This window comes from Aythya ferina (assembly GCF_964211825.1).
Source record: "Aythya ferina genome assembly, chromosome: 1".
Lineage (NCBI taxonomy): Eukaryota > Metazoa > Chordata > Aves > Anseriformes > Anatidae > Aythya > Aythya ferina.
This window is the reverse complement of record NC_140296.1, coordinates 204,878,299-204,903,188: the sequence shown is the minus strand read 5'-3', so window position 1 is coordinate 204,903,188 and position 24,890 is coordinate 204,878,299. Positions and strand designations below refer to the sequence as shown.

General features: G+C 40.2%; 1 protein-coding gene across 4 annotated transcripts in view; it reads left to right on the top strand.

Moving 5' to 3' along the window:
- CHCHD3 (coiled-coil-helix-coiled-coil-helix domain containing 3) overlaps positions 1–24,890 on the top strand; it is a 158,657-nt gene that overhangs the window by 103,998 nt on the left and 29,769 nt on the right. The gene's annotated exons all lie outside the window — the stretch shown is intronic.

Genomic DNA, 24,890 nt, shown 5'->3' with positions numbered 1-24,890 from the left:
AAGGAGATAAAGATAAAACTGGCCAGAGGTTGTTTTTTGTTCGTTTGTTTTGTTTTGGGTATTAACCGCTGCTATTTCTGGCTTAATATTGCCAAGATGGAGGCTTTAATGTTGAGAATGTTGTTTTCTTTACCAAGTTCCCACATTTGCAACGAGATTTCATCTGTCACAATAGTTATATACAGGGAAATAAACCTAACCAGATTACTTTTACGACAGTACAGATGAAGAACCAGTGCAAGGGAATGAGTATCACCAGGCAATCTTAAAATTGAATGTGAACTGTGAAGATACAAACTGAATTTCTGCTTTTGTTGTGGCCCACAGCTGCTTTTGTTGGGCAGAGTTAGTGGTTCCTCCAAACCTACCTGCACGTGAGAAGTTTAACATTAACTGCAAGTTGTTTACGACATGTTTAAAAAGCACTTCTGCATCTTCTTTTCTTGGCAGTAGGCTTGAGACTAAACTATATAAAACATTTTAGTAAGCTGTGCGAAGTGCTTACAACGAATTTAATAAGAAGTGCTCTAACATACTGCTGTTAACATTCGCATTCTTTATAGGGTGCTATTTTATAGGATGTTATTTTCAAACTAATTGTTACTGCCATCGTGCTCTAGATCCCAGGTTTGTTGTAACCTTCAGCCTGAATACATTTGCCTCCTTCTCTTTACTTCTGCCTGAGCTTATTTATTGTTCGATTTTTTTTGAGTTAGTTTTGAAAACAGTATTAATGTGATATATATTCATTTATGCAGCTTAACAGGATAGAGAGAAGAAAACCCCTTATTTTCCTGGATTAGAAAGAAGAGCATGTTGTATGAATTATCAGTGTGTATAATTGATCTTAATTAATATTTTAAATGGAGGGCATACCAGATACCATCTCATTATTTTGATCAACCTTTTTGAATATCACATTAATGAGGTCATGTTCTTGGCAATGAAAAATAGTTTGAAAGGAGGAGGTTAAATTATTTTGATGATTCTAAAACTGTATGTTATTGTACAGTTAAAATGAGGATCCTTCAGACAAAAACCCCACAAAATACCTTCCTTATTCTTTAGTGAAGGGCTGGTATTAGAGGCAAAAGCTTCTGCAGTAACTAACCCAAGGTGGGTCTTCATGGCATGGTTGTACCTATACATTGCTCCTCCATTTTATTGTTAAAGTAGTGGTGGAATAACTGGTGGAAAGGACACGTAATAAACTGACTCTATGCTGGAAGGCTTTTGTTTTACATTTTCAATGTGACATGCAGCAAATAGGGCTTTTATTCTTAGCTGTTTTTAATATTATAGTAGGTTGCTGGTACAGTGCTTTCACTAAGTGACCACGACCAGTGTGGAATTTTATTTTAACATGCATGTGACTATATCATTGCTGCATACAAATGAGGTGATGAACTGTAGGTACCCGTGGCTGAGTACTGCTGAAATATTGACCCCCAGGGGATGTGAAATAGGTGATCTTTGCCAGCTTTTGCTTTTTCTTCTTGGACTTGAAGTCTCCAGGACTACAGCAGGCAGTTCTGAATTGACTGCCTTGTTCTGTGGACGACATTTGCTCTGTCTTTAGAGTTGAGTTCCTGTGGTAATTAAGGGTAGTCTTTTTCTTTCTGACACTTTATTTGTCAGGCAAGGAACCTTGGCTTTGCTAAGTTGTCATCAGGTTTGTTTTCAAAGTACATGTGCATATCTCTTCTACACAAGAAAGAGTTCTTCAGGCTCTGAGAGGAGCTGAACTCTGTGCTCCACATCTGGCTTTGAACTTTTTCAGAGATGCAAAGATTACAGAATGAAAACCTACAAAAGGAGAGAGGTCGTGTAGTTTGCAATCCTGGCTTCACTGAGGCTGGTGCCTGCAGCTGTCATTTAGGTCATTTGGAAGTTTGAGCATTGGAATGGAAATACAGCTTTAAGAAAAAAAGAAGGCCTAACATTTTGGAAATTACAGAGCACAATAACAGGTGGATATTTGTTCCTAAACTCATCTTATTTCAGTGAAAGCTACGTGAAGGCAGAGTATGTGGTTCAACAGAGGATGCAAACGGAAGGTAAGGAGGGAGCGCAGCAAGTGGAGCTCCGAGGAGTAATGTCAGTACGAGGAAATGTGCAATATTGGTCTGTCACCTGTGACAAAGAATGCTAATTACATTCTCAGATCATTCTTACATCAAATAAGCACACTTTAAAAATACTTCAGTTACGCGTATGTGGTATTTCTGTCTGTTGCATCACTGAATGTCAGAGCTCATCTGTATGATTAATTGGCTTTTTGATTACCTAGCTTTTTTCAATTAGAAGCTTCATATTTATGTTCTTCAATGCGGCTGAAAAAACAATGCAGACATTGATAATAAAGGAAGACGACAACAGAACAGATTAGTGTCAGCACAGTGTGCTCCTTATGGAGAAAATTATTATACATATTCAGCGCCAGATGAAGTCTGTCAATTATAAAATATTTCAGTGACTGAGTGAAGATGCTCAACCTTTTCAGGGGATTAATACAGGACAAAATAACTGTGCACAAGTGACAGCTGTGATACTAAAGCATAAACAATTCTATTCTCCAGGGCAGTATCTGTTCATAAATTTGGTTTATGTGCTAAAAACCTTTTGATAGTTTCCCAAAACCCAGCGATTCCCCTAACAGCTGCTGGTGTTTCTAGGTCAAAGATGGCACATAAGCTGTGAGTTATTAGGTGCTCCACGGCAGCAAAACAAAATGAGATAGTTTCACAAAGGAGTTAAGGAATAACCTTCTCATACTGTATATCTGACTAGGGTGTAAAGCTGTTATTTAAGAGTTCACACGTTAAGCTTTGAGAAAAATTTGTCTGTGGTCTTTGTTGTCTGCTTTTAGGCTAATGGTGCTTCTTGACTAAAGCAAATAAACAGAGGGTCAGATAGCAGTGTTCAAACTGTTTCGTGTGTGTATTTTATATTATTTCAATTATTTACTATAATAAGCTCGCTTTAGTGGTATTTTAAGCCATTAGATTTTCCTTTTAAAATAGTGGAGGAAGAAAAAGGAAAACTAACACCTCAGATTCTGCAAGGTACCAAGCTGCACAGCAATGCTGTGGCCTTTCTCTAACATTGTCTCAAGTGCACGTGCACACACACACACAAGCACACACATTCTCACACATTTCTGTCCTGTCGTGTTCATCATTTTTCTGTTCAACTTCTCCACGTCCATCATCCTTCCACTATGTCACTGTTCTACATGTGAATTCCAAGCCCCAGTGGCTGTAGACTTTATAAGTACCTTTGGATCCCTGGTGTCACTGTGATATGTAGGTTCCAGCCCACGTCAACTGTTGCATTAATTTTGTCTGCAGAGCAGCTGACACCCTGTCATTCCTTCAGCCGGCTGCTTTTGCTTCAGAGTATTTTTTAAGCATGGGAAATGCATTCTGCCTATAGTTCTGGCATTTTGCAGGCATTCACAACACTGTGCAGCTTCTCGAGAGCGATGCAACTCTCTAATTCCAGCTTTCTTCAGCAAAACCCAACTATTTTCATGTTACACTGCTTCATAATGCTATTATGCGTCATTAGGAGAATCATGCCTCTAGTCATAGGAGCAGAAGGAAATTAATTCTAATAGACTGCTGTATGACACAACTACTTAGTTTATCTATCTGAATGAGCAAGATGTGTATCCCAATATTAGGAAGGATATTTCTCACTCAAGCTAAGCTTCTGTGCTTGCAAGTTTCCTAGAAGCACTTTGAGTGAGTATTGGTTAGTATGCGTGTGAATGTGCATACAGGGCAAGGAAATAAGATAATTCTGTTAGCATTTGGAGGCTTCAGCATTATGGTAGGATACTCCCCAGGTTTAGCACTCAACAGGTCATTGCTCACAATAGTTCCTCCTTGCAGATTCTGTAATTTCTGTGCATCCCCTTGGTGACTTCGGTGGCTGTTGTGGAGGGAGCCTCCTGCACTACGCAAGGCTCCCTGCCAGATCAGAGCCTGAGAATACAGACATAAGTTCTGCAAATGTGATCCTCTGATCTGCATCCATATTTTTTTTTTCATGACTTAAATTTTGAGGAAGGATTTGCAAATTGTAGGTTCGGCACTTAATTTGGGGATTCTACTTACCATGTAGGCTGTCAAGGAGCATTAACCTTAAGGTAAGACGAGCACACAGAGCACGAAGCTGTGAGCTGATGGCACATACTATACCAGGTGTTAAATAGTATTATCCATCCTGCTTGCTACAGTAAATAGGATTTTGCTATTATGATGTGTCAGGATTTTCAGCAAAATCAAATTTACTAGACACTAAACTGCCATCCTCACTGCTGAGCAGCTTTATTCTGGGATCTTGTGTTCATGCTAATCCTGTTGGTAGGAAATGCTTATACCAATTGTGCAGGGAAAATTATAATTTAATGATCTCTTCCCTTTTTTTCTGTTCAAGGCTTAAAATGGACCAGTGTGCTTTACAGTGATAGACCCAGTGCTCAGAAAAGGAGATAACATACAGTTCAGCTTCACAGCCAAGTATTGGCTTTTTGTATGTGTTTATAATGAACATAAGTGCTATGGTGCAAACAATGCGAGTTTCACATTTGTTCAGATGCTTCAGAATCTTGTTTACCTTTTCAAAGTCTCAACAACTAAATAATCAGAATCTGTTTACTCTGTTTTTTTTTGTAAACTGTGGTTTGCAAGATGTAGATAACAGAGGGGGACTGTTAGAAAGCGGTATAATAGCTCCAAACATTTTAATTTCCTACAATGTATTTTAGCAGTTTAAACATTTTTGTTTCTATTTGTTTTAAGTTATCAGTCTGTTTATTTTCTCGGATCTTGCATGCCTCCATCGGCAAAAATTTCATAACCAGAAGTTGATTCTGCTCTCACCTCTTGTGTTTAGAAGTTTGTATTCAGCAGAGCAAACATGTTTACACTCCGCACATTTGTACTGCATTCTTTCATGTCTTTCAAAATCAAATAGCAGTGATGTAGGTACGGTGTTTGAAGACTTCAGGCTGCATCTGAAGCAGAAAAAGGTTTGGGCTGACGATACTTGGTACTGAGCACTTAGAGGAGGCACAGAGAAAGCTCAGCAAACCTTTTGTCAATTGTTCCCATGAAGAAATGGAATTACCTCTAGCACATTGCTGACAGACTTGCTAAGTTGTACTTGTTGATTAAATGCAGCGTCTGCTTTCTTTGTTGGACACACAGAATACCAGCAGGCTTTTCCAAATTGTCCATTGGAATGCAAAGTACTGACCCAACAGACTTCTGTTCTAAACATAATGTAGATGAATAACCACTGCTGTTAATTTTTGCATTGTAATTGACATCTTTCTTGCCACAGATGAGTAAAATAACCTCTTGGTAGAAGCTTTGATGTAGGATGCCAATACTTTTTATGAGAGCATGTTCCATAAAGGAATCCCTTAGGACTTCCCCAGCTTGCAGAGTTTCTCCACAGTTTGCCCCTGTGGAGGTGCTTCATGGTTCTCTGGAGAGGTGATTTTGTGATTCTGTGAATTTGGTAAATGTGGTTGGTACAGCTGAAAATACGTGGTCTTTTCCTTGCTTCTGCTGTATTTAATCTGATGCTTCCAGTAATGCCTGTGTTGGCTTTGACCTAACCAAACTCCTGTATTTCTGAAAAGACTTGTTGCAAGGCAGTTAACAGGTCTCTTTAAAATCAAAATGGCCATACCAATGTTGTATTGCTTAACAAAATTGAATTTTAACCTCAGTTTTTTTTTCCCTCTCAAAGAGCCGTAAGGACACTTACCCTAATAAAAACTATCCAGACCTGACAAGCTGGGGCTCTCTTTTAGAGCTGCAGATATGGGGAAAAGATTCCATTGGTGTTTGTTGGAGTAGATGGTTCTGTCTGTGTATCAAAACCACCTAAGCATCACATTGATCTACCAGCTGTACTTGAGTTCAGTCTCCTCAACCGACTTCAGCAAGGATAAGGGGAAAAGTAAAAGGTCAAACAACACTTATTTCCAAACACTTTTCAGGTAGATCAATAAAACATATCATGGCTTCCATTGGATGAATAGTACAGTATATCATACCATAACCCTGCAGAGATAATATAATTCATTAATAATGATTTTGGTGTCTTTTTTTTTTTTTTTTTTTTAATGGATATTCAACTGCAACAGAGAGTTCTTACAGTTTTGCCCGAATCAGTGCAGCAGGAGACATGAGCGTAGAACCAACGTACATTAATTTCTCATTTTGTGCTTGGGCCAGGAGACTTTCCTATGCCTGAGTTCATGTGCTGCACCAATGAGATAAAAGTAGGAGTTCGTGATAGTTTCCCGATGCTTTGTATTTCCATACAGCTCATGAATCCCCCCCCCTTCTTAGTATTGACCAAAGCGTAATGTTTTTGTCAGTTTAGCATAATAAAGCTGTCAACCCAACCTGTGATCTTGCTTCATGTTGCCAATATTAGAAAATTTCTCTCTTCAAATTTCATTATATTTTGGGGATGGAGCTTTTGTGGAGCGCTTCTTGCCTGGCAGGTTGAGATTAGGAAACTTGCTACCAATTACAATATCTGAAACCTTCACCTGATTGACAAAGACAGACGGAGCTGTAGCCTTCTGACTGGAGCTCTGCATTAATGCACTACCTCCGTATCTTGCCGAGCCACAATCATTATTCCAAATAATTGTTTTTAAGCCTTGATTTTTTTTTTCTGCTCATTACCTTTTATTTACTGTTTTTTGAATAAGCAGCTAATGTGTTTTGAGTTATTAAATACATACCCATCCATATTTTTCCCCTGAAATCACTGAAAATGTTTGTTCAGAGACATTTTCCTATTAAGAAATGCCCCTTTCAGTCTCATCTTTCACTATCACATCTCCAATCAATAGCAATGCTGAAATGCTGCTTAATAACAAACTAACGAGTTGTTCCACGCTGAATAGTAGGTATTAAAGTTTCTCTAAATGTTTGTTTATAGATTATTTTTCCATTCTGCATGTGTGTCTCTATATAAATGGAGACAGGAAAAGACGTGTGATAAGTAAAACACTGAGCTTTTCTCCCTGTGCAGTAAGATGCTTGATAACTGTTCTCATGTAGCCAGCAATTCCATATAGTTTGTTTGCAGTCCTTTTTTACTTATTCCACATGTGCAAAACCATATTTGGGGATGGTTTCCCTCTTCCCTTTTCCCTCTTCCCATTTTTTCCCTCTTCCCTTTTCCCTTTTCTTTGGTACTCCAGACTTTCAGTTTGGAGCAGAAGGCGGATAGTTCCATGCTTATACATTTTGTAAAAATGTGTAGAAGACCTAGGGATAGCAGTGTGCTGGCTGTAAAATCATAACTTAAATACATACACACTGCTGAGACTCCGTGTGAGCTTTCAAGACTTTTTTTCAAATGTGCACTGCTCCTTGTAATGCAGTTGTGCTTTTTTTCTTTATTTTATTTCCATTAGTGTATTTCTCTAGCCCATCATCGTTCTTGCAACTTTCTTTTCCTGAGTAGTTTTTGGTTTAGAACATTTTTCTCGCATCGCTGGCCAGAGCTGACTTTGATATTGTACCTCTAGTCTCAGCTAGAGCTAACCTCATAAGAGTTACCGGCCTTTCATCTGATGCTGTTTATTTTTATAGGCAACCTCAAGCCTCCACTCTTTCTGCTTTATTTCATTGTGCTTTGGGGCCTACAGTGCTGTTTTAAAATCATGCTGAAGTCTCTCTCTTAGCCTACAGGCGACCCCAGTGTCCTTTCCTACAGAGTTTCTGCACTGACATTTCCTCAGGTAGGGAGGATGGTGTTTCTTTCCAAGCGAAATCCCAGTTTTCAGATCCAAGGGAAAACCAAACTCCGTGTGTGTTTCACAGGTGTGTGCTTGGCGAGGTTGGATAGAGCTTTCTGAGTGGTCGAGCAGGGACTTTTATTGGAAATGTGGATGCTCAAAACCTCCAAAATTCAAACTCTTTGAGATTTTGGTAATTAATACGGGATTTACAGACCTTAGATACAGTGAAATAATGTTTTTCGGGAAATGGCTGTTTATGTAGTGCCCTATGTTTACCTGACTGTTGTGTGGCTTTGTAAAGATGATTTCTTTTATAAACCCAGCTCTGGTCCTGCAGCTTTTACATCCTCACTGCTTGAATCACGCATGTTTGTTAACTCTTCCTCTGTTATACCATTATCATCGCTCTGGATCTCAGCATTTACTGGCCTCCTACTGTGTTTTAACAATAGGGATTTGTTCGTGCTCCCATGATAACTGGTCATTGCTAATCACTGTTTTTCTCGGCGATTGTTTCAGCTTGTGTTAAAGCTGCTTGAATCTTGGTGCTTGTGGAGTCTGAACACATACGCGTGTGTTCATCCTATGAATAAAAAATGCAGATGAGGATAAAATATGAGACAGTGGGAACATGCGGGGCAATGCCAAAGAAACCACAGCAGCATGTTGGGCAGCTCCTTTGGTCTCCCTCTTCATTCCCACGTGTGAAAGCATCACATCAGGAGAGCTGGAGAACACCTTTTCCCTTCCTTCCCACTGGCTGTGTCTGATGTTAGGGCTGGAAAAGGCAGCGAGCGGGACCTGACCACGCATCTCTCCCCGGGACGGCTGTCCCCCACGAGCACACGTTGAGTCCTCGTCAGGCTAAGAGGTTTGTGCATCCAGTCCTGCTCTCTTTAATGAATACAAATCAGTGGATGCATACAGTTTAAGCGTAAACACGCCAGCACTGCCTAAGTCACCCTTAGTGATTGTGTCTGCATCTGTTTTCCTTGATAGTTTCAGCTGCGCTTTTCCCCTTCCCCTTCCTGAGGAGCAAAGAAAAGTATCACGAGAGAGAATGTTTAAATAGGCAAAAGGGAACAAACCAAAGAAATTTGTCATTTGAATGTCAAAAGGCAGTGTTTATCGCGTTTCGTAGGGTATGGCAAAATGTTTTAACATATGTGTGGTTAATGAATAAGCGGCTTTCATTTTTCCCCAGGTCTGTTCCCTCCTCCCACCCTCTTCTCTTTGCAGAAGATGAAGATTTGGTACAAAAGCTGTACTAAGTTAACAACAGATTTAAAACAACTTGGATTTCTTTGTCAGGGTAACATTTAGAAAATATTGCAACTGTGAGTTGAATCATGTGACAGGCAAAATACTAAATTTTAGGATTTCTTTTAGAGATTTTACTCATTATTTGATCAATAATTGAGCAATTCTTTAGTCTCTTTTACTTTCCTGGGAATCTAACAGATATGTATTCCCTTGAAAGTATTTAGCTTTTTAATATATTACATACTGATTTGGATTGGCCCAGTAATTTTGCTTTTGGGCAAGCTGAGCAGGGATGTGAAGAAGCAGGATACAGACCAGTCCCTGTTTTCACTTGTTTTCTGTTCCCTCTCTTTTGTGCCTTTGAAAACAATAAGTACTCTATTTAAATACACCTTCTCTTTAGAGGAGTATCAGTGACATTATGTGCATTAAAACATTCTCTGAGCAGCCTTTCTTTTTAAAACATTCACTTTTCTGCCTAAGCAGTGGTTAGTAATTTTTCTCATTACGAAGCAATAATGTTTATGTGAAATGTTGCCCTGCATTTTTGTAAATCGCCTGGTAAAGCTGAAGGCTGAAATACCCTTCCCAAGCACACACCGACTTCATTTTCACTGCTGTCACTCTGAGTGATATTTTAATTTTTCTGCCCCTAAAAATACTTCAGTCCCGTAACTGATAGATAAATGAGAGAATCCCCAGGAAATGCTGCAGAATGTTTCCATTTGCCAGCACAATAAATGCAGGAGCTAATAAATGTCCTCTTACATCAGGAGGAGGTGTATAATGAGTAAATGATGGGAAAAGGAATTTGGGAAATAAATGATCAATCCAATCTAAGGCGACAAACAATTTCTTAATAACTTGGCCTTCGGTTGGAGCGAGGGCTCGGCTCAGCACAGAGGCACCGAGACGGAGCGCGAGGGAAGGGCCATTTACATCTGGCAGCTGATGGATGTCGGGAGGCTCTGTTAGGTTCGCTGAACAATGAGCTGTGATTCAGACACAGCCTTTCTCATGCAAAGTTTGGATGGTTCTCCATTTGTCTCTAAGTGTATATAAGGAAAAAGGGACAGCAGATTTAATTCTCGTTTCTAATTCTTTATGTGCGCTGTTCTTCAGGAAACCTTGGGGGAAAGGACACGGTTGCACCACATCTGAGAAAATCGGGCTTTGGCTGGCGTTCTGCCCCTTCTGCAGGCATTATCATCGTCCTCATAGCAGCTTATAGTGTTCAAGAGATCAAGTCCAACCCAGGAGCACTCGTGGCAATATTCTTAGCATCAGGGAGAGTCCAGCCACAGGAGGAACTGAACCAAATTCTTAGGACGTGGCCACGTTTTAAGCCCACAGCAAACAGAGAGGGGAAGGTCAATGTACCAGATTTTGTGACACGGATCTCAGCTTTGGCCAGGCTCTGTTGCAGGAGTGAAAGGTTAAGGACAGTTTTTTCTGCATTGCATTAACCCACGAAGCTCCCTGCAACCAACGTGCAAGCGCTAAAGGTGGGAGAAGGAGCTCAAATTCAAGACGAGCAGGAGGGCTGTAGGAAGAAAATTGGAGAGAATAGAAGGGGAGAAAATCACAATAATGGACTCGGTGACAAGCCCGGTGACAACTTCTTTTCAGTTGAAGGTTTTGCTTTGAAGAGAGCAAAACCAATTTGTCTTGTGCATTACCCAGATTCCTTTAAAATCCCCGGCTCCCCGTTCCTTCAAAAGAGAAGGAACAGACAGCTGGCATCGCAGCTCTGTAGCTCTGTATTTGTGAGAGCCTTCCTGCAAAAATACGTGTGATCTTTACACTGATATTTCAGAGGTGAAGGCTTTCTTCTTCTGTTCTGTTTTACAGAGCTGTTTTTCGGCCTGTTTGTGGGTCCCATGGCTGATAACTGTGCTGTGGGTCCAGTGGGGCTGCCTGCTTGTGGCTCTAATCTTGAATCAGGATGGCAAGCTTGGCAAAAGTGGTGGAGAGCCTTTGGTTTGGAGAGGGGAAGGGATAGCCCAAGGCTGGTGGCATGCTCAGCACTCTATGAGCATGTCAGGGGGAATTGAAAGTTCCCCCATCTTACGCCTCTCTGACTGCAAAGCATTATACCTGAGAGCTGAGACTTTTCAGCGTGTTTCTATTCACATGCATATTTCTGCACCTATAAAGGCCTTTCCTTTTGAAATCCGGGAAGATAATCATGTGTTTGAAATGAGTAGATACTCTCCTGCCACTTTTGAAATCTTTATTTTTTCCCCTTGTCAGAGAGTTTAACTGTTTGCATTACCGTGGGCCGTAATCACGGCGGAATATGTATTTATGCGCACTAAAACACAAAAACATAGCTGGAGTAATTATGAAGCAAATTCAAATGAACCCTAGTGGAGGAGTTCAAACATATGTCTAATTCTCAAGGAAGAATTACCATTTTTTTTTTAAATGCCTTACCTCGGTAACATTTCAGTGTTTTCCATATCTGGTACCACTGGAATCCAGTTAGACGCTCATCCTGCAACAAATTTCATTACTTGTTTGTCCCTGTATTTATTAAACATAAAGCCCAAAGATATTTCTTGTTCCTAATAAGCTGTGGCAATAATACAGAATTGTTTTTTTTTTTTTTTTTTTCTTTTTGCTGCTGAGGCCTTATGTATTTTTAAAAGCATTGCAGATAATTGTTGCTACATGCCAGCTCTGATGTCTCTCTGTGCCAAGCTCGCCACTGGTTTCTGTAGTTAATCTTCACTGGCCTATAGTTCTCCAAAGTAAAAGCATCCTAGTGGTTGGCAGTGGTTAGCATGATCCAGGCTGTAATTACTGCTTTTACAGGTGCAAATACTTGCACGTTGAACCCATGCTACAGCAAATACCTCTAGTTTTTTTGCAGAAATGTCAATTGTGCCTATGAATAGCAGGTAAATGTACAGAAAATCTGTTTGATAATCCTGTTTCTGTTTCATACCTTGAAAATTCACTATTTTTCTTTTGCCTCAATTTCTTCAATAAGAACAACGTCATCCTCAAAGTATCCCATTGAGAATTAATTCTGATAAATTCTATAAAATGAACTATTGCATATTTATTGTTGACAAAAGTAAGCAAATTAACATACGTAAGGTTTTGAGTTAACCATTTTAATCAGTACAGTATCTAGAAATTTGTGGGCATGATTTTAAGTTACCCTTTGCTCATTTCTTGTTTAACTCATCTAGCTGGCTTTTAAAGCCTGCTTCATAGCTGCATTTTGGAACAGATTTTGTTTTTAAGATAGAAAATCTTCATTCTTCGTACCAGGTGGTTATGGTGTTGCTCATGTGTTACTGCTCAGTGCCTTGAGGCAGCATCGTGCAAGTCACAGAAGTATGAATCAAGGGCTGTTCTAGATTGTAGTGAATAATAACTCAGGTTATTTTTCAGCAACTCCTACTTAGTGGGATTTAAAGTAGAGTTAGGTGCTGGATGTACATAACTTTTGTGATTATAACAGTAATACTGAGATTTTTGCTGTTTTTTTTTTTTTTTTTGTAATTATTATTATTTTTTTTTTATTTTGATTCCTACATCCCACTGTTTTGCATTCAGCAGGTAACACTGGAAGTGAACACAACAAACACAACATGCTGAAATGATCTTTTTTGGAATCTATCTATTGTTCAATAAAGCATAAGGGAAAAAGAAAGGGAGTTTTGGAAGAGGAGAGCCACGATCTTAAAGCAGGACTCCAGGCACCGCTGTTTCAGGAGATGCCATGCCTAGCATGTGTCCATCTGTCCGTACCAATGACACCTTGGGATAGTGTATGCCTCTGTAGCTGAAGCTGTTTAATTTGGTGTGTTTACAGGAAAAACAGTTAATATTTTTTGTTGACTTATCCCTTTTAATAACAGAACTAGGTACACTGTTTTATTTATTTATTTATTTAACCCTAACAAAGGATATGATGCAAGCATAAAATACACTTTGAAATTAATGCAAACCATTGCACATTTCAGACAGTTTCCATGATCTCTTTCCTTGTTACAAATTTACTTCTGCTACTTTCACTTATTTTTTGGAAACTTTCTTTAATTGTAGATGTCTAGGATAATGTGGAGAGCATTGGATACTTGAGAACCTGAGACACTTGTGCCTGTCCAGTAGGCTTTCAGCTGAGCAAAACAAAACCTTGCTGGGTACAGGCAAGTCGAATTACCACATCACAGTGCAGGTTGGACTTCCTTTTGTTAGAGAAAGTGGGGAAGCTTTGTAAAAAAAACGCATTTTCAACAGCAGAAAATGACACTATTTCAATTCAGAAAACTTCAGTCAATTTTTTGTCATTGAATTGTTGCCATGAATTGACAAGAGATTACAGATACTTGTCAAGTTGAAAGAAGTTCTTTAAAAAACAACAAAAACCGAGTCCTTGTAAGATTTTTATATTGGAAAATCAAGCGTAAAATGCTACACGTGTTTGGATCATACTATGTGGGGAATATTTTTGAAGTGGGTGTTTTACTGATGGTTAACAGAACAAGGATTTATGGACAATATTTGTGGGGGTGGATGATACTTTTTATATGACTACTTGCAACTTAAACAAGTTTTCAGGAACATGGACCTGAAAGCTGCCTTTCAGGTAGCCTTGAATTGAACAGCAATATTTTTAATGCAGTATTTTACTTCCCTTGGTCAGGCTTTAAGAATTAATTTGAAAAGAGAGAAAAAGTAGGAAGCTTCAGTGTGCAGGTAGCATAAACGCAGTTCCTGGTGGCGTGATCCATAGGACACAGATGTAATATAATGGGATCATCCTTGGAGATATTCAGGACAATGTCCTGAGCCATCTGGCCTAGTTGGGCCTGCTCTGGATGAGGTGACCTCTGAAGATTCATCCTAAATTAATCTGAGTTGGCATGATAACATGAAACTTGCTGATTCAGGGACTTTAACATGCTACTCATTACTTCTGGAGAGTGGATAAATAATTACAGCAATACATTCAGCATTGTAAAGAGTTACTGTAGTATTTGGCAAGCCTATAGTGATGTAGACCCTACAAGGCATAGTAGCAAAAAGGATGCTTTTTCCATAGTGAGTTTAAAATAGCTGGCTAAATCAAAAATATGAGGGTTTTTGTTGAGTAGTGTTGTTTGGTATTGTGGAGGGGAAAAGACGAGAACAAAATGAAGTATATAATTAAGACGAGAACAAAATGAAGTATATAATTCTGAATGCACCCATCAGTTATATTAATATGATGTCTTATTTAGAGTAAACTGCAAAAAAAAAACAAAACTTGCAAATACTTCCATGTCTTTATCAGGAAAATGGAGAAGTTAAATGTGTTAATTAATATAGAGGTATAATTTGACTAGCTAGACCTGCTGCTGTAAGGAATGAAGAATTATAAACCGTGTGGTTAGGTTTTTGGTGTTTTGCAACCACTGTCTGTAACTCTTTTCTCAGTTGTTACGTATTATTTTGTGATTATGTTGGCATAGCACATGTGTAACAGACTCTTTGCCCCAGAGAAGTCAGTCAAAATCGTGGTATCTTTGTATATCCTCCTTGGTGAGATGTGTGGCTGTGTAATTTGTGTGTGTAGGGTGCATTTTCTTTAGCTTAGCTTAAAATGGGACCCTCTAGTCTACATTAAATATCTGGGGTCACTCAGCAGTTGCTGCTGAGAGATAGCTGCCACTGAAAGGTTATCAATCCGTTCCATCTTGGCGAGGGGATGACTTGCCCTGATACTGTTCCTGTGTGTTCCTGTTGAATACTGAGGAAACGTTTTTTAACCATCTATCTACAGGCAGCTGAGGTTTGGGTGTGATGAATCCCAGCCTCAGAGACAAGTGCCATGGTCCGATGCCAGCCCAGGCACAAGGGGATGAGCAGACTTGCTCCATAATAACAGCACTGACCTGCAGAGACAAGTTTTGAGTTCATTTGCTAAAAGAAATTGGTGCTATTTGGGACTATTACATAGCCCCCTGTGTAATAGCACAGGTTGCATTCTCAAGAGGCATCTAAAAATCTGTTCAGTCTACTGAGGGAGTCTGCAAAGGGCTGTGCGTGTCCAGAGAAACACAAAGAGAATTCCCTTTCTTTGAAGGGAAAGAAACTATAAAGTGACCATTGGAAGAATATACTTATGTAGCAGAGAACATACATTAAATATCTGTGGGAAGGTTGCAAGGCTGAAAAATGCACTGAGCACTGCGGGAGGAAGAACTGAAATGGATGCTTCGAATATATAGCACCTGCAAAGAATACAGGAAGAAGAAGCCCATTAAACAGTGGGAATCATCCTCAGAGGTCACAAAACATGGCTATAAATTGTGAATATTTTAGGGGTCTGCATATGAATTATTTGCCCTAACATATCTTAGTGGTAAGCATTTTGCAGCGTGTTGCCTTACTGAGAGCAACAGAGCCACATTTTTAACTTCCGAAACAGCGTATTTGGTGCTAATTATTACACAGTGACATGCTGAAACACTTAATCAGTTTCTTTTTCATAGGTCCTGGATTTTTTATTTAGCAGGTTTTTGAGTGAGAAGGCCACCTGCCTTAGTTTTGGCTGAGCTTCTTTCAGAAGACTGTTTCCAAACAGAACGAGTCTGCTGGGATATGCTGCTGTAAGAGCATTGAAGAATTCTCACATTAGCTTGATTTAAACATGCTCATAGCTCGTTTCATTTCTTGCTTCACCAATTATCAGCAAAGCTCTCAATCTAGACTGAGTAGAAAGCATAGTTGGCTTGGATTCTGATACTAAAAATTGTCTGAACAATCATCATCGGTCATCTAAACAAATACATGCAATATTTTTTCACCAAGCAGGTTTTTTTTTCTTTTTTTTTTTTTTTTTTTTTTTATATCTTCAGCATTTGTATTGTACCAGTCATGATGTTTTCACACTGCTCACACAGGGTGTTCAAGGAAGCTGTAGGAAGCTGCCCTTGATGTACTTTGGTCACTTCATAATCACCAAAAGCTGTTACTTATACGCAGTTTTGTACAGTTTTGCTTTGTGAACAAATGACTTTCTGCCTTGATATCTTGTAGGTAGTTTGATGTGGGTCGTGAGCTTTGCACAGTGGTCTCTCCTTATTCACCATATGCTCGGCACATTCAGATGGTCTCTGCATATTCACCTCCTCTTTACTCACTTTCTGATCCTGGCATCATCAAAATCTTTTCACCTGACAGTGATGTGGACAGACAGATACCAGCACATACAACACTTGGGCCATCGATATCCCCACAAGTTTTTTGATCTGACCAAATGCAGATATTGAACTGGTTCTGGGTGATAAGCTCATTTTTTTTTTCCTCTGGATACCCAGAATGTATTTTCCACAATGTGAAGGCTTTGGTACTGTCATGGTTTATTGGGTGACATTGGTAGGAGGGTGATGGTTGGACCAGATGATCTTGAAAGTCTTTTCCAACCTTAATGATTCTAGGATTCAATGATTCTATCAGTCAAACTTGTTCCTCAGTCTAAATGCAGTGTCTGTGTTAGCTGTGCTGAGAAAAGTTAGCACAACTTGCCATCAGTTCAGCAAAACAAAGACAAAACTTTTAATATCTGTGATATAGGACAAGCATGTGAGGTGACATTGTTGCCGGGGCTGTTGGATTGCGAGCGACGGAATATTTTAGAATTTCTTTTAAGAACTTTATTCTTGATCTTCTGACGGTTGGTGCATAAGTGTTATTTGTGGCTGCATTGTGCTTTTCAAAAAATGGTAATTTTGCACTCATTATGCCCTTAGGCAACTGAGTAGTGCTAGTGGTAGATCTAATAAACAAAGCTAAACCCAGCTACTTTCCATTCATTTGAAAGAAGATGTAGCCAATCCTTGATTCTTTATGTTGGGCTTCTGCCACAAGATGAATTTCACGTACAGCTGCAGAGCAGATTGCACATCTACAAGCCAAAATAGATTTTCATTCTGATACCAGATATATCGCTGAGGGTAGGTATACATATTCATAGAATTACTCGGTTTGGAAGGGGCCTTGGGAAGTACAACCTTCTGCTCCGAGCAGGATCAACACTGAAGACAGATGAGGGTTGTTCAGGGCTACGTGCAGTTGGATCCTTGTCAGTCGCACAGGCTGGAGATACCACAGCCTCTCACATCCCTGTCCCCTCCTTAGTTATACTTGGAAGGAAATATTTTTCCTTATACTCATTCAGAACCCCCATTGCTTCAATTTACAGCCATTTTCTCTTGTTCTCCCACTGTGCACATCAGTAAGGAGCCCCTCTCCATCTTGTTGATATTATTCTTTTAGGGCTTCCAAGACCAGGTTCCCCAAAAACTTGCTCTCCTACAGGCTGAACAAGTCATGCTCCATTGGCTTCTCCTCCCAGAGCATGTACGCCTGGTTTGGGTCACCTGCAAAACTGGTGAGTGTTTTTGAGCAGCCCCAGCCCCAGGACGTGCTTGGGGGCACCCAAGTGGGAAGCAGTTCAGCAGGGAAGGACTTGGTGGGCACCAAGTTGAACATGGGACATGAGTCTCCCTCCTTGGAGATCTCCAAAAGGTACCTGGACGTGGTCCTGGGCACTGGGTGGCCCTGCTGGAGCAGGGTTTGGAGCAGCGGACCTCCAGAGGTCCCTTCCAACCCTTCTGTGATTCTGTAATTTTGGGGGCAGAGGCTGGGGAGAAGTCTGCTTTAGGATGTGGAGAAATAACACCCAACGAGCACCCTTAGGGAGAATGCAGTTTATAACGTGTCACAGGGAAAAGGGGTGAGGCTGAGAAGAAAAGTTGTAAATAAGAATGATTTAGATTAGGCATCTTGTCATCAGCAGGAGATGTAAATATAGTTGTGCATTTACACATGCATCTCTAAGATTGAGAACAGTTGTATTAAAGACCGTACTACAATTACATGCAGATTAGATGCTTGGCTGAATAGCTGTAAGAATTTTGAATAGATTTGTCCTTTTCACAAAGGTTTTCATTTTCTTTGGCAGCTCTGAGCGTTAACAAATTAGAGATCAATGCTCTACCAGGGCAGAAACGTGAAGTGCAGCATATCTTGGGAGAAACTTTAGAGACATTAATAGTTGCAGTTAAAGGTATTAGCGGTGCCTGAAAAACAGGAGTGGAAATTCAAAAGAAAAGGTCAGAGAATGAGCTATTTTCCCCATTTTCTGCTGATGACTGAGTTAAGTGCTGTACCCCACTTGCTGCACACCGACTGCATGCTCTTTGACAAACACACGTGTAAAGAAATCAAACAAATCACGTCGGGAAGTGAATTGTCTGCTGGCAGAGCGTTTGCCAAGAAGCAGTATGTGTTTTTCCTTTGTTTGAGTAGGTCGCGGTACTCTTCAGTACTATTTTGGGTACCTGTTTGCCTTTTCATCCCTCTGTTGAAACAGTTATTTGATGGCTTTGGTGTCCAAAGTCCTCTTCAATAATTCAGACACCTGTTCCATCGGAGGAGCCAGTTTCTGGTCCAGAGCCAATTTCTTGCAGGATGTAAGGGGAAGATGACCACAGTGGTTCTGTAAAGACTTGGGGGTAAGGGACAGAGGAGAGGGAATTTGCACTTGAATTTCAGCCAGCACAGGAAATTCATATTTCTAGGCAAAATCCACCAAACTCTTGAAAATAGGTCATGGCCTTACCGTCTGGATGTCCTCCGTAGGCTTAGCCCAGGATCCCAAATCCTTACCTTAGCTTTTCGAAGTCATGGGGCTTCAGTTTGTCTCCTCCCTCCCTGCCTGGCAGCTACTTCTCGCGTTTCTTGCAGTTAAAGTTCTTGCCTGCTATGAAAGCTTGTCCCCTGATCTGTCCGTGTGTCTTTTGTTTCTGTGAACATCTCTGAGTTGTCCTGAACATCCTAACGTGGTTGTAGTCTCCCACCAGGGGAACTTTTGGGTGCTTCCGTGGAAGGTTTGCAGCTCTGGAAATTATCTTCGTGCTGGAGCTCAGAATTGGAGACTTGGTTTTGTTGGGGGCAGCAGCATTCCCGTAGGGAAAGGTGCTCAATTTGGGTGGATTTCCGTAAAAGCTGAATGTCTCATATCCTCACCTCTGAAACAGGTACACTGAACTTTCTTGGTCCACTGTTGAGCTGTTGTCTTCTGACAAAGGCAAAATAACACCAAACACGGTCAGTCCCTCACTCAAAATGGGATCATAATAGCACATAAATAAGCCCAACAAGAACAGAAACCATAAGATGTATGCAGATTCTCTAAGTGGGGAGTTGGACCTCTTTTATTTCATCTCCAGAGCTGCAAAATACACCTCATGGTTGAATAGTGAGCTGGACCAAATGGGAGAAGTGGTAACTTGTACAAAAATAACTGGGCTAAAGATTTGAGCAAAGGCCTGATCTGATGACGTTTCAGAAGAAATTACTTCATTCGTGTATCATTTTAATAGCATTTGAGGTAGAATAAAGATGCGGTATTGTTTGGTAATCTGTATGATGTTATATGCTTGGCTTTCCATGGCTTATTAAAATCAATTCAGAGACAAATAGAGGTTTTTAATTCAAATAAAGATGCAATAAAAGTGGTCATATATTTATAAAGCGGTAATTTAATATAATTTGGAGCTTAGATATATGCACACTGCTTAGCACTCCAATAGATAGTCTTTTTGTCTTTTTGTCATTCCTGCTTCCCCAGTTCTACTTTTTGCTCATTTGTTGCTTTTAGTGGCAGCTTCAAGGGTATTTCAGGGGCAAGGGTATTTCTTGTAGCAATTAATCTTGCATTTTTTGATAAAGAATCCTAGGTATCTACTTTACATTGTAGTTTGCATGACAGTGGGACGTGTTCATGCACCTTACACAGTCCCTCCTGCTACTCAAAACGTTTTCTCTTTTTTTTTTTTTTACTCATTTTCCGTGGGTTTCCTTTGTACACCTCCTAGGACAGATCTCTTTGGGCAGGTGATGCTGCACCTGGCTGCTTGTCCTTGCTTTGCAGAACCCCAACAAAATGAGGATTGTGGTGGTCCAGAGGCTGGGCTGAAATCTGTGAAGCACCTCCGTAGGCTTCAGAGCCATTCCTTCCTTCTGGCTTTGGAAATCTTCTCATCTAAATCCATACAGGTGCCGGGCTGCGTGTCAACAGAATGAATAAAACAAAATGTTTCATATTATCCACAAATGAGTTTGTAAAAGACGCTGAGATGAAACGGCCAGAAGTTCAATTAAGGGATAAGAGAAAGCTCAGCTTCAGCAGCGATGGATGAAAAAAAGGCAAAGAAAACTTTCCAATTTGCCATTCAGGGAACATGATAATCTTTGCCTGCCGATGCTTTGAGTCCTTCGGTGGGGGAGGATGACAAGGAAAAAGAAGTCTTTAAATTAAAAATTCTCCCCTGATTCTCAAAGGTGCCAAACAGCCCAAGCTCTTCGTTCCTTTGGTGGGTGGAGCAGGTGCTGAGCTGCTCTGAAGTCAAGCTGTGCTCATTTTTGTCTTTCACAGCACTAACTTGAAGCAAAGGCCAGATTTGTCTCCTTTGTGTGGAAGTCACACGTCTTTTTCTTTGTCAAATAAACTGGTAACTACATAACTATTAAATTAAATTAAAAAAAAAACTTAAATCGGTTGCATGAATGTTATGTTCATACCGAATCTCTTCAGGGCTTTTGAGAGCCAAAGGGCTTAAAAGGAAAATTTCAATGGCAAAAAGAAGTCGTGGCATGTCTGCAGTAACAACAGTTCCAGCACGTTTGTTATAAAATAGTGCCTGTAGGTAAGGTATCTTTAGTGAAATTAAATGAGGACTCTCAAGTTCTCTTGCTTCTTTTGACAACCTTTTATCAGCTTGGATGACACGAGATCTTTCAGAACTTTGTCGGCCTTGAAATCTGAAGATTTTCAGCCGAGAGTAAAACATGCACTTCTGCTTTGAGGTCCCACATGCAGACAAAACAGCTGACCTTCCCTGGTTCTGGCGGACTTTATTTCCTTACACAGACTTTTGAAATCAGAGCTGTCTAGCTAAATAATAATTCTCCTATTCCTCCACAATATGTTCTTTAAGAAGTGTCTGCTCCTACGTTTGTTCAGGAAAGTTTATTTTGGGGTCAAACATGATGAAAATGCTTCTTCCCATAGATCGTACTTTTCTCTTCTTGAATTACAGTGCGACATATCCTTGCAAAGGCTGTGTATGTATCAGGAAATTGGGTAGATTTAAAATTAAAATTTCAGGTCTCTTTTTCTTTAGCTTCTCTTTCAGAATGCCAGCCTACTCTTCCCTCTTTGGAGGTAGCTTTTAAAAGGCACCTCTACCACAGGAACAACACATCCCAACCTTTCTTTGCAAAGAAGGGTATGGAAAGAGAGGCATAGCAAACACTGCTTATTACTGACTTTAATTTGGTTAAATCCTGTGTTAGTCTTTGAGCTGTAAGCATTTGAGTAACTTAACACGAGCCGGTCCTCTTCAGGCCAATTAGATTACAGGCACGTGTTAAATTAGCCACTTCTACGAGTTTTTGCAGGCTTTTCAACAGAACTCCTCTGAATTGCTTATTGCTTGCACGGTAACTTAACACAAAGTCACAATATTTGTTAAAGTGCTGATTAAGTAATTTTGGCAGTATAGGTAAAGAATTTTGAACCAAGAAGCTAAAATTGGGCAGATGTTGGATGATTTCTGCATTTTGTTTTCTGCCATTCCTGGGAAAATGTGCCTGAAGCCCTACTCCCGTTCAGCAGAACAACTGATACTCCTCTAAAAATATCAATTCATGTTTATTAAAAGTGTTCTCCCTCCTCTGGCTTAGAGTTTGTTTATCTAGCAAGAACATTCAGCTGTACAGATCCAGGTGGATAAGCAGGGATAAAATAGCATTGCCTACAGTGTTTGGCTGCTGCTAATACCCACATGCTAGCAAAGGCTGGGGATGACTCGCACCTTGGGGAATGTCACCGTGTGCTGTCACAATCCATGGAATGTCACCGTGTGCTGTCACAATCCATGTTGGCTGGTCCAAAACCGAGGCTGTTGGAAGAACAGCCCCAGTCCAACGTATCGTGCCAGCTTTGTGAGCCTGAAAGTACAAGAGACATAAGCCACGACATCGAAGGCATGGCTTGAAAGAGGGGGTTTGGGTACAAAACTGTGAGAAGGTGGCTGTGACTTCACAGGGGAGGCTTTTCTTTTGGAGACGTGGGATAGAAAATACAGTTAAAAGGACACGGGTGGCAGAATAAGTCCACTGGATTGAGGCAGCCCAGTAGAGAGGTTGGCAGCTATTGGGAATATGCTACCCTACTGCTTAGTTCACGTAGAAAAGGACTGGATTTTTTTCTCTCTCCTAGCTGGTTCTTAATCCTTTTATTTTATTTTATTTTATTTTATTTTATTTTATTTTATTTTATTTTATTTTATTTTATTTTATTTTATTTTATTTTTATTTCAAATTTCTTTTAATTTTAACTTTACCTGCTAAGAGTAACCATGTGCTAAGCTCAAATACTTGCAAGTTGGAAAATGTCAGAATAAAGGCAGCGTGCTTCTTCAGTTGTCTTGGATCTCTGATGTAGCTGCTTGTGCTCATGTAATTGTTGGGGTTCCCCCATACGATCCTACTTGCTCGGTATACTCACGGCTCAGAGCGCAAGGCAGCCATTATTTATTTCCTAGCATCCAAACTTTGCAAAATTGAACAGGTCTTTCAGTGTTACCATTTCTGTAGTACCAGCGAAATGAAATTTCCTGGTTCCTGTGCGAGGTAATGAAGGCAAAAGCTTTTTACACGTGGAAAATGCGTGGTGACTAAACCCAAAATCGTCACAGGTCTTATTTGTGCTTGTAAGAGGTGGGTAAGGTGCGATATCGTGGCAGCCTTAACTTTTTCTAGCACAAACTTTTTCCAGTGTTGGGATTAGGACTCTTCTTTTTCAGTTCTGGCCGTGTTAAGCTCTTCAAATCCAGCATGACACGGCTCAGCCCTGCTGACAGGCTTGGTGTAACACTGGATTTGAGTTGCTGCATGTGCTGGAGGATCACCCGGCACCATTGCGTGCCTGTTCTGCTCTTTATCGTATGTACACGCTGCTAATACTTGTCAAGAGTCCTGGTGCAGAATTCGGTCTGCCTGGCACATCGGTTTCTTTTTGCAAAGTGTTTCTTCAGCCAAGCAACTGAGCAGTGTGCACACAAATGGGTTAATTTCCACCAGCTTCAGCAGCCTAAAAGTTAAGTGACTATTTTGAGCTACTGACTGAGGCCTGCTTTATGTCGGCAGTGAGCATAATTCAAGCCATTCTCTATTTTCTCTGCAATGCGTGAGATCCGCTAGCCAGCAACCTCTGTGATTCTGGAGCAAAACCTCCAGGATGAGTTTAGACTAGATACTTCGAACGAGCTGAAGTTTAGTCATCAAGAACCAAATTTGCCACTTTGTTTTGATATTAAAGTCAAGCAACATGCACACATTATGTAAGAATTCCATAACAGGTACAGAAATAGCATCTTCTACATAATCTGGGATGATGATTAATTGCCATAACCCTGACACTTCTGTTCCCTTTTGGAAGTTCGTTGCATCTTTCATAACATGCTTCTTGTACTTTCATACTCCTTGCAACAAAGGAGACTGTAACAAAGATCTGCAGAAAGCCATGTTTTCGTTAAACAGCGACAGAGAAGAGTATAAATGAGAGGAAACTGCTGTGTAAGTGAAGATTGTTTTATAATACATGTGCCCGAAGGACCCAAATCAAATATAGGAAGGAGCTCAGTTGCTGCCATTGCAGTGGCTTAGTTAAGAGGATCTGATGGATGGATAGATAGATTCCACATACATATGGAAGGTATGTTTATTACTTTATTATTTATACCTGCTAGAACCTGTTAAGATCATGGGTCTGATCCAGAGCTACTTGCTGATAGTCTGCCACTGACCAATCTGCAAATTGGACCATAGCTTTTATCCTCTACTTTGAGTTGAACAATACGTGAATATGCCGACTACATAACACAACACAAATACAGATACTTACTCATCTGGAGATTGAAGAACTTATATCAGCAGTGCTATGTTACAGCACCCTTCCTTCTCTATTTAGAGAAAGGCCCACTGCATTCCTATCTTGAGGATTAGGGAGGACTTCTGAAATGATACTTCATCTCTGGATTATAGTGAGTATATCTCCTAAAGAGAGCCTGAGCTGAGTTTCAAAGGAAGATCTAATCCGAGAATCATGGCACACTCTATCTAAAATAATGAATGATTTCTTGATAGCTTGAGCCTACTGTAGGATTAAAACTTCTGGGCATATATAGCAGCTCCGTTGATCACTTGAGCTGCAATTAAAAAGTAGAACAAGTACACTCGGAGTATTGTTTTTGTGTCAAAAATGCTCCTTCATGCTTGAAAATGATAAAAAATTGCAATCGATCCCTACAACTGTTGTGTTCATCTTTATTGATCAGGCAAAAGAAAGATAAATCGCAGCCCAAATAAGATTATAGTAAATGTTAGCAGCGTAGGGGACTGGGGGATGATAGAGAGCTATTCATCATCTCAAATGGTGACCTGTCCGCACTCGCCCCATAGTCAGTCTGCTGTCTAATCACATACCTATTGATTTCATCTACGTCCAAGCAACCTGGATGTGACTGTCATTGGGCAGCTGAGATTGCTGAACGCAAGGGGGTCACTGGTGTGAGGAGGATTTCATTTTCATTTTCTTACTGGCCAACCATGATTTATGGAAAAATAAATGACCCCAAGTCGCATGCGTGGAAACCTTGATTTCAGTACAAATGAATTATTAGGTCTGAATCTCAGAAGCAAGAGTGCAGTAGACCACTGTGCTCTTTGTGATCCGTGCATGCCCTTTGACCCTAGGAGATGTTAC